The following is an 11,031-nucleotide window of genomic DNA, read 5'->3' as shown; positions in this document are numbered from 1 at the left end:
TTTGGAGAGGAGGAAAGAAGGCAGCCGGGAAAGTGAGGCATTTCTGCCATAAGCTTTCCCTGTGCCAGGCAGAAGCAATCACTGAGTGCCTCTGAGAGCAGGCGCGCTGCTCAGCCAATTAGAAAAGCTGGTGCCGCCTCTAGGACAACACTTTTAAGAGAGGAAAAAAGAGAGGAAAAGAAGCTGGCTTTCTCTCTGCCCTCCGAGGGGTGCTGCGGGGCAGCGGGGCCCCTTCCCGGCGGGCTCGGGGGCTCTTTCCCAGCAGGGCCGCCGGGCCGTGAGCCGGGGCTCATCCCAGCGCCGCCAGCAGCTGCGGCCGAGCCCAGGAGCGAGCGATTTTTTTTTTTTTTTTTTGTGGGGTGCACGTATGTTTGGCCAGCATCAACCCCCAGCACCAGTGCATGAGCCCACAAAGTGCAGTGGAGAGAGCAGCCGGCCAAACTCAGACTATGGAATCTGGGAAGCTGCACGTTGTCCTAATGCGAATCCTCTGTGGGCACGAGACTGAACGGCAGGACAGTTGACAAGAAATGCTTGACTAGATGCTTGGGGCAATCAACATCTTTGAAATTATAAGCATCACTTTTCCTACTCATTAATGTCATCATCTCCAAGATTTAACTTTTCAGAGGGTGACCATGTTTTCTTCTAGATCGGAGATCAGGAATCGGTTTTAAGCACAAAAACCACTCCTCAAAGCCCTGCTAAACACGCTTCATCCTCCATTCAGAAAATGAAGCTGTTTCTTCAAAAGAAAGGAACTGAAAACTCTAGTATCCAGTTCCCACCAAAGAGTTTCCAAGCCATTTTTATTCTCTGATTTTCTATGCCCTACTTCTTAGCAAATGTAGTTGCTCCAAGCACAAGGACATGAAGACGGGACAGTCACTCATGAGGAACAACATGGTGATGCTCCAGCCTGAAAGTTGGAACTTGGAGTCCACAAAACCCTGCTTTGAGGTGCAAGTGACAGCAATCAGGGAATGCAGATAGGGGTAACTGCTGGGGTCAGAGAAGGGCCCAAGGCATTCACAGAGCCAGGAGAGAAGGCAGTATTGGTTTAACAGCTGTAATAATTCCTAACAAATACTCCCACATTTTTGCATATTTATTGGACATTCCCAGGACTCCTGTTCATGTTAGTCTGCACCTCTGCCCCTCCAGAAGCGGTCGAACTGGCAGGACCTGTCTGCCGGCAGGAGCTGCTCCGAGCTGGGAACACGACTGGTGGTGCTGATTTCCAGAGGCTTCTGTGTCCCAGGAGAAGATAAGGAAAGAGCGGATTGAGAGGTGCTGGCGCTGCTGCTGCTCTGTGCCAGAGAGCCCCGGCTGGGCAGGGCACGGCGCTGCAGGCTCTTTCTCCTGCCAGAGCTGGGCACACCTGGGAACAAGGCATGGCAACTTGTGGGAAACCAAAGGCTTTGTGGGGGCTGCATTGCTCAGCACACAGCCAGGCCATCTGTGACACAGAGTTCTGGCACCTAAAAAGATAAAGGAGGCAAATAGCTGGGAAAGGTTTCCTTTTAACCTTTCTTACCTGTTCACAGAAGTGGCCAAAATGAAAGTTACCAAGCAGGGCCTGATCCCTTCTCCTGCAGGAGGGGCCCTGTACTGGCTCCTGCCCAGGGCTGGTACCCTTGTGCCAACATTCAGCTGACTGGGAGCAGAGCTCCTGGGGCCCTCCAGGGATACACCAAGCCCAGCCCAGTTACCTGGTACACATGCAAATCTTCAGAAAAAGATTAGAGTGGAAAAATGTAACTGTCATGATCATGATATTTTACTATGTTTACATGCTGTATAGGAGTGCAATTTCATGCATTTGTGGTATTTTCACACATTTTAATCTCTGAAATACTGTCAGATACACTTTGATTCCTAATGGAAAGTCTTAAACTTTTAATTTAGCTTATAAAATGAAGTTACTGACATTAAATAATATGTACTTTGTAGTGTAGAAGAACACAGTAATAGTGTGAGTAATTATGATTGCTTAAGCACAGTTGGCTTGGGTCTGTACAGGAATGTGAAATTTTGCAAGAAGAGAATATTTTTACTAAGTTTTGTAAAATATTTGAGAAACACTTCTTGTTTGAAGTAATATGTTGCAAACAACTTTTTACTTAGCAGTTTAAGGAAGGTTCTTACTTTTGAAAGCAGTACAATTTTACATTTTAAGAATAGAAAAATGTAGGCAGCTGATGAACTTCAGAATTAATGCAGACCACATTTAGTCTTTCAGAAAGTATTAGTGATATATAACTGATTCAATGCATCTTTCATACGTACCTTTTATTTCATACGTGCCTTTTATTTTTATTGGCTATCGAATATATACAGTATATTATATATATATATATATATATACAGTATTTATATCAGATAAATCGGACACATGCTACATCCAAAGTTGCAGTTTCAAGCAGATTTTAACAGTACTAAGACACATGATTTCCTGTGTAATGTGAAAAGTAGCTGAAGCCTTTGACTATGATTAACTTTGATATCATAACTTAATTGAATGCAATTTTTTTCTGAGAACTGTTAAGTAGGTAAGTGGCTAACTGGTTATTTAGCTAGTTAGATTGAAACGAAAGATTTTCCAGAGATCACTTGAGCTAACAAAATGAATGTATCAAAAATGAATGTATCAAAAATGAATATATCAAAAATGAATGTATCATGTTTGTAGAATCATGTGTTGAATTTTAAGAAACCTCTGCACAAAAAGGCATAGGAAAGAAAAACAAAGATCTTTAAAGCTTCTTGCAAAAAGACAAATACTGGAAAGGACCAGGAATGCCAAGACTTCAGACAAGGAAGCCCTCTGTCTCCAAACATGTCAAGGATGATGAACTTATCCAGATAGGAGAGCAAAGGACCAAAAGCGCAAGCGCAGAGGAGAAGAGTTCAAAAGTTCAATGCGGAGGAAGATGATGGTTTGTGGCTCAAAGACCACCAGGGACCCCCATAAAAGCCCCCACAAAAAACTACGCATGGCCAGAAGGGCATGGACCTATTTAGCATGAGAAGCGAAGACAGGCGGGGCCAGGGGTTGAATATGCATAGAAAAGTTGTGTAATGTATTGCATATGGAACACCTTTGTGAATAAAGTTGCGGGGCAGACTTCAGCTCGGGGCACAAGATTTCGGAGAGTTATCTCACTTGTGCCGGGCGCTGCCATACATACCCACTTGATAACTACATCGAGTTGTGGAGTCTATTTATTTATTCCGCATGTCGCTTCAAGATATGGAAATAACTGACTTGATGGCATGAAAGAAGTGGTTTTTTGAAGGCGCTGGAAACTGGAGATTCGAGGAGTGTAATTAAAGCCTCATTAGTAGAAACCAATTTGTTTTATACCTTGCTTTCCTTTTATTTGTTTTTCTATCAGTTCCCTGTGGTCAACAGGCAAGAGAATCTAGATTATCTTGAAACTGGAGAAAATCCTCTCCTCCTGGGGCTGGTCCTGCTCTGCAGTGACAGGCACAGAAGGGAAAGTTTGCTGGGAGCCCTGGTGGAGGTGGCCTCCAGTGTGCTGGCTTCTTCCTGCATCTCTGCCACTGTTCTGTGCAGGATGCTGCTCTCCACAGCCCCTGCCAGCCACTACCAGCCCTAGTGTATTCCCTCCTGTCTTTGTCTCAACCAGGGTCACACAGAGTCTGGAAAATGCCATTTTCAATGGATTAGTCCTGCCGAGCCCCTGGGCATGAGGCCACCCAGAAGCACTGGGCCGTGGGGGCTGTTCTCAGGGCACTGACCCAGCCTGGCTGCTGGCCTCTGGTGACCCCCCATGTCCTTTTCCATGGCAATATCTGCCAGCAGTCCCAGACCTATGTGCTGAGGTGAGAGGGAACAAAGGCGTGCCATGATGTCCCATTGTGATGTCACTGGATGGTGGAGGATAACATCACATGTGAGTGCTTTGCGACCTTGCACTCCTTTCTGTTTATATTCAGGTGCTGATGTCCCTCTGTAGGATCCACCACTGAGTGGTGGATTGTGACAGCACTGGGGGATGGATATGAGGTCTCATCCTTCACTGCTTGAATTTTGGTGCCAGCCAAGCCTGGGTCCAGACCGGATTGATTCTTGACTCCTGCCAAGCATGCCTAGTCCTCATCTGTCCCCTTCTGCTGCAACAGACAGACATGGCCACGAGACAGAGTGGAGCTGCCCCATCTGTGAGGTCACTAAGAATGACGTGGCTTCTGCTCTTCCCTGTCACCAGCAGTTCTGCCTGGTATCCTGCAGCAGGCAAAAAGAAATCCAGCTTGCCCTCTCTGCAGAAGTCCACTAGAGACTATCAGGTTTTCTGAGTGGGGTGGAGAGGATGACATACAATTTGCCATCAGCTCCCCTGAAGAGTCACCAGAGACAGCAGACAGGCAGGAGAGTTGCTGGGGACCAACAGACAGGCAGGGAGACCTCCCCTCCACCTTGCCGAAATCCAGGAGGTGCTGTTGTTGTCGGAACAGTCCTGCCCACACTTGGGGCAGAAGGCCACCCACAGGCTCTGGCTCTGCAGCTCCCTGCTCAGCTGGGGACAGTGTTCCCTGTGGGGAAGATGGAGGAGACATGAAAGGGCCAGCAAGAGGCCACCCTGATGGTGGCACTAGTGAGATTCTAGTAACCCTTTTGCCAAGGAAAAAAAAAAAAATTCTATTTCTCTGACAAAGTTCCTGGGTTCTGCTTTCTTCTCCTTCTAATGTCTTTGCCTGACCCCCACACCCCACCATCAGCTGAAAGCCCCTGGAGCCACAGGACCATTCTGGCAGCACCTCCTCACACAGGAAATCCTGCTGCAGCTGTGATGGTTGAAGAGCTTCTGAGAAAGTGGGTGCTGTGCACCACATGGTTATCCTGGAAGATGTGTCAGAGCTGCCTGCTGACTTAAATGGATTTTTATAAGGCTTTTGACACAGTTCCCCCTCAAGATCCCGCCCATCAATGAGAGAGAGATGAATTAGGACAAAGCAGAAATCAAACTAAGTGAGTAGATTATAAGCAGAAATCCTGCTTAAAATAAAGACTCAAAATTCATTCTGAAAAGCAGGACCAGCCCTAGGATCAGCCATAGCCATGGATACAGGCCTGGAAGAGTCACCAGAGGCCACCAACTAGGCAGGAAGAGCTGGCAATGCCCTGAAAACAGCTTCAGATGTCTCAGTGTCTTCAGTTTGTCTGTTTGTGTGTTCTTTGGTTGCTTGGTTTTTGGTTGGTTATTTGGCTATTTAGTTATGTCTGGATTGGCATATTCCAGATGACTTTCATTTTGATTAGGATTTGTTAAGTACTGACATTCTGCTTCAGATGTGTAAAATAAACATTTTCATGAATATTTTCCTCAAAACAGTCATTTTTATCTTCTTTCTAATTGAATGTCTAAATGTCCATTTTAAAAGATAGCTCTACTAGATATCAAAAGATATTAACTACTGTTGAAGAGTGCAGGGTTTTTTTGCATTGGAAAACAGTTGATGACACAGTCCTTGGTGAATAATTTCCAAATGTTATATACACTCGCAGCAAAGAAATCCATTATTATATAGTAACCATTTCCAGCATCTGTGATTTTGCTATATCTAAATCCTAAGGATTTAATTCCAGTATATTTAAATTGGCAAGTGGATGTGATTGGAGAGTAATTTTTGGCATCTGTCCTGTCACTGTAATATTAGGAACCTTTCTCTTTTAAGTTTTTTTTTGTTTTTTTTTTTTTTTTTTCTCTGTGGTTGTCTTTGTCTTTGCATGAAGGACTTTCCAAATGAGATTCCACGCAGCCTTTACTTTGGAATCTCATTGCAGCTCTAGACTCAACCATTTCAGAGAGGTCAGCAGCACTCTGTCATATCTTTTCTAGTCCATGAACTTCATTAACAGTGACCTCTCTCATTAGTTCTCACACATTTTTACTTGGTTCATAAAGACTGTTTCTCATGTTGCATTTTTCTACTTCCCTAACCCCATTCAATTAACATCAATTTCACTTTATAAAGTGATCACATATTGGAAATCTGTGTTCACATTCACTACGCTGAAGGTCCATCATTCTTCCTGCTTTCTGTTTAATATCTTATTTGTTATGTTGATTTCAGGGATAGAAAGGTTGCATTAAATGAAAAAAAAAAAATTTAAAAAGCAAGCAAAATTCTAGGTTTTGCTAGACCATTTTACCTAACAAAACCTAGACCATTTTAGTCATTACTACAGCTATTCAGAAACTGAAAGGAAAAACCCAAATTTAGTTCTCAGTGCAGTACTTGTGACCAATGGTAACTATAACCCCCAAGATTCAGTTAAGTAAATAAATGTGAGCTACATGTTGTTGGACTAGAAGATAACTGTTACTGTAAAATGCCAAAAAGCTGATCAGAGTGGCCCCTTGATGTTCTGTGCTATTGTTGCTTATACATGTGAACAGATGACTATGTTTCCCACAGGCATTTTGCTTTCTGCCCAGGAGTGGTGAATGAAACACTCGAGCTGAGCTGTGAATTACAGCTCCAGAATGAGCAAGGATCCTGCACAACAACAGCACCTGATCTAATTTTTCCTTTGCCTCTGTGCTGAGAGAAAAGCAAGGTAAATTCATGTTGAATGTCTAAGTTCACTCAGTGGCTGACAAGACCTCCTTTAATGGATCCAGTACAAGTGATGAACCCAACCAACACAGCAATCGTTGTGGACAATGCGTGTCGTGTATCAATGAAAATGTGCATTTGTGACTGTCCTAGGGTGATGTTATGGTGTTTGTATCCCAAATCGTGTGTTCTGTTTATGTTTGATATTATGTCCTGTGCTTTCAGAACTGACTCTGAAAGTGAAGGTTTGTTTTGTCTTGTTATCAGTCGGTTCACCTCCCCCCATGGTCTGTTGTCTAGAAGAGGCTAGTGCTGGCTGGCTTGCTTTGCTTTGCTTGCTGGCTTTTGCTGGCTTGCTTTGCTTTGCTTGCTCTTGCTCCTGCTTCTGCTTTTGCCTTTGCTTTTGCTTGGTAGTTTAGCTAAGCAGTCCAATTTTTTCCCTGGACTGCTTTTGTTTTTTTCCCCTTTCCTGAATATCATCCCAACTGCTCCAGACTGGGACCTGGGAAACACTGAGGAACACCGAGAGCCTGCGCTTTGTGATTTGCAGTGCTGAAGAGCAATCCCCAGTGCCCAGACCCGGGCGAGAGACTCTCTGGATTTGTGATCTCATCAGAGTGGTGAAAGAGTTTGGTTATCATCTGGTGTTGCTCTTTTTTTTTTTTTTTTTTTTTTTTGTGCGGGGGAGTGTTTTGTTTGTTAAATAAACAGGTTCTTTTCCACTTCTCTCTGAGAAAATTCTTCCCGAACCAGGTGGGTGGGGAGGGGCTGTGTTTGTTTTTTTCCTGGGGGCTCCTTCCAGAGGGTTTTCTCCCAAATTTGCCCTAAACTAGGACATCAGCTTAAGGGGTATTGTTTTAAAAAACAGCTGTTCAAAGGCAAAAGTTCTCATTATCTATCTCTAAAATAATCTTAATCCCTGGGAAGAGAAATCTTCTTCTTCTCTGGGAAGCACCTGACTACTCTTCTCTCTTTCTCTGTTCAGCCTTCTCATGGGATCACAGCTATTTCAACATCTGCTTATCTTAGCATGGAGGCCTTTGCTTGATATCAATTTGAACAATTTAATCTCCCCATAGTTTCATGCGTTATAAGGAAAAAAGAGTCTTTTTTCCATAGCTTACAAGAGGATTTCAGCTCCAAAAACAAGGCATCTCCTCACCTCTCCCATCTGGGACTTAACTCCTTCCTCGCTGACCTTGATGTCTTCCTGCTCTTCCTTTACATGCTTGCATCTTGTTCTTTTTTCTCACTCGAGGTAGGATTGAAGCACTGACTGGGTTAACATCACACGCCTAAGGCCCACCTGACTGGAGCTGCTGAGTCAGGATCGGCCTCATGGTTGGTCTTTGGTTTTTTGTACGGGCTGCAGGGGTCTCTGGTCTCAGCCGTGCAGGGGGAAGAGGATCTGACGGCAAGGTCTTCACATCCATGGCCAGGATCTGACGGCAAGGTCTTCACATCCATGGAGCCGGGATCTGATGGCAAGATCTTCACATCCATGGAGCCGGGATCTGATGGCAAGATCTTCACATCCATGGAGCCGGGATCTGATGGCAAGATCTTCAATCCATGGAGCCCTGCTCCAGCCAGGGCTTTGCAGCCTCCCCTGCCTTCCTGCCCGGCAGCTCCTGGGGCCTGGCCCTGCCAGACTGGAGTTGATGAGGAGACTGGCGGGGGCCCAGGGAGGGGGAAAGGGGCTTGGCCCGCAGCAGGACTGCCCGGCTTGGCCTGGCCAAGAGGGGGGCTGGGGCTCTCCACCTCCTCACCAGTCGGAAGAGAAAGAGACAGTTCCCGGGTTTTTTCATCTTTAACGTGTACGTTTCACAGAGGTGTGTCCAGCTTCTCAGTGGTTCAACAGACTGTCAGTTACAAAAAAGCTTTGCATCACTTCCCTGAATTTCCTCCCATTCCAAACCAGGACACCCATCCAAGTCCACTGCCTTCAGAATCCCATATTCAGAAACCATTTGTTAACTGATTGTTATGAATAATTTATGTAGTTATTAGCTTTCACTATTGGCTTTAGTAAATTATTTTGATACAGTACTGTTAGAAACAGGACCACACTCCCGGTACTGAAGTGATTTCAGCATTTATTAAAATAAAAAGGCCTAAAGCAAGGGGGCCCACCGGCCAAGCAGGAGCGTTCCCAGGTGGAGCAGCACGAATTCAGTGGGTCAGATGCCCCTTTTTATCCTGTTTTCTGTCCCTTTGGATTGGTTTATTTTTGGATCCTTCATTTGCATGAAAGTTTAATGTGGTTCACTGGCCCATTCCTGTGGAATCATTGTCGGTGTAGGAAAACCTGGTTGTAAAGCTCCCATTGTTGCCATTACAGCATTTATGTGCTGTAAATCATGTAAAAGTCTCCATTTTCCTGATTTCTTTTTTATTACAAAAATAGGGGTATTCCAGGGGCTGAATGATTCTTCAATATGATCCACTTTCAATTGTTCTGTGACTAATTCTTGCAGGGCAGTAAGCGTTTCGGTAGTAAGGGGCCACTGATCAACCCAGACAGGTTTATCTGTTAACCATGTCAAGGCTACAACTGGACATTCACCACCCTGCATCACAGTGGCTCCTATTAAAAATCCATAGTAATTCTGACACCCCATTGAGACAAACAATCTCATCCCCACAGACTTTGAGGAGTATCGGCAACAGAGGGTCTGATGTTAGCTTGTTGGCCATCGGGATGTTTCACATTAATTACAACGGCTGACAAGCCACCTGTTGTAGAACTACCCAACCCTGTAAGTCCAAAACTTGCATGAGTGAGAGGCCACGACTGAGGCCAACGCAGTCACGAGAGTATTGTAACATCTGCTCCAGTGTCAATCAAACCTGTTACCGGTATGGTCCCTGGAGGATATCCACTGGCTGTGAGGATGCATGTCTTTTCTGGATGGTTCTCCGTTACTTTCTCAGTCCAGAACACTTGAGGTACTTACTGTATTGGGAACAAAACTCACAAAGGCTACAAGCTGAGCGATGCAAGTTCCTTTCTGAATAGTAATAGGGCAGTCATCGATATCATAGCATGACTCTGTCCTAAATAATCAACATCAATAAGTCCTAAATGCACATGAATACCTTTAATCGTAGTACTTGATCTCCCTATCAGAAATGCACTCAATCCGCGTCTTATTGGGCCATAGGTGTCATGGGGCTTTTTGCATATTTCTTTTGCCAAAATAGTTATTACTGTGTCGGCGGTGGGTACATCAATCCCTGCGGACCCACTTGTTGCTCCTGAGTACTGATCGCAAATGGGTAGCTTTGCAGTACCGGGAAGGCCCATAATTGCTGTTTATGGTTGTCGGGTTATTTGTGTCCCCACACACCCCTTCGTGTTCTTCTTCCCATTTCCCTGCAACAGCTGACCATTTGCATGATACTTACTCTTGCACAGTGCCCAAATTTAGCACAATGATTGCACATAACATTGCTGCTTGCATTTGACTTAGATGTTATTTTCTGGGTATTACACTGTGCCTTTACATGTCCTTGCTGTCCACAATTACAGCATTTCGATGGTGGTCTTAGAACTGCAGCAAGAGCTGCCATTTTATGCTCTACTGAACCAACTTTTGAGCAAGCAGTAACCATTTCAGGCAATGTGGGCTTCCCAGGTATGGTGTCAATAATCTTTCTGCAGTCTGGGTTTGCATTTTCTTTCACCAATTGTATATACAATCTATGTCACAAAGGTTCATTATCTACCTGTTTTTCAATAGCTGCAGCAAGCTTTTCCACAAACTGCAAAAATGGTTCTCTCATCCCTTGTTGTATAGTAACATATCTCTGCTTTGGAGCTGCCATTTCCATTGTTTTAATTAAAACACTCATGCCTATTTGCTGAGCTTGTGTCAAAATTGAAGGAACCCACCTTGCCTGTAAATCTGGGTTAGCAAAAGGCCCAGTGCCCAATAAGGCATCAACACCCACAGTGTGACGAGAGTCGTGTTGAAGCAGCTGCATGTTTGTTAAAGCTGTGCACTTCGCCACTCACCTCCAAGTTTCTTGAAACACACCATATTGTACTGGTTGGAATAAAATTGTAGCAAGGTGCATGATGTCATAAGGTGCAAGCATACTGCATTAATTACATGTATTAACTGCATTACCTCTGAGGAATTAATACCAAACTGAGCCACTTTCAATTGGAGATCTTGTACAACCTTCCAAGCAAAGATGTGATGACTATCATTCTGCCCTGTTCCAGGAACTGCTTTAAAAACTGGAAAAGCCATAGGATTATCACAGGCAACATTTGCGTTAACACTCTGCTCCTGAGGTACTTTTGGGGCACCTAATCTTTCTATTAGGTCCCCATTTTTTTCTTCAGCTCCTTTCTTCCTAACAAATTCCCAAAACTTCTGAGGCTGTCAGGGAAGCACAGTTACTTGACACAGAGGCAAAGTCTGTGGGGCAGCA

Source organism: Taeniopygia guttata, chromosome Z, assembly GCF_048771995.1.
Source record: "Taeniopygia guttata chromosome Z, bTaeGut7.mat, whole genome shotgun sequence".
NCBI classification, from domain to species: Eukaryota; Metazoa; Chordata; class Aves; order Passeriformes; family Estrildidae; genus Taeniopygia; species Taeniopygia guttata.
Note: the sequence above shows the minus strand (reverse complement) of the source record.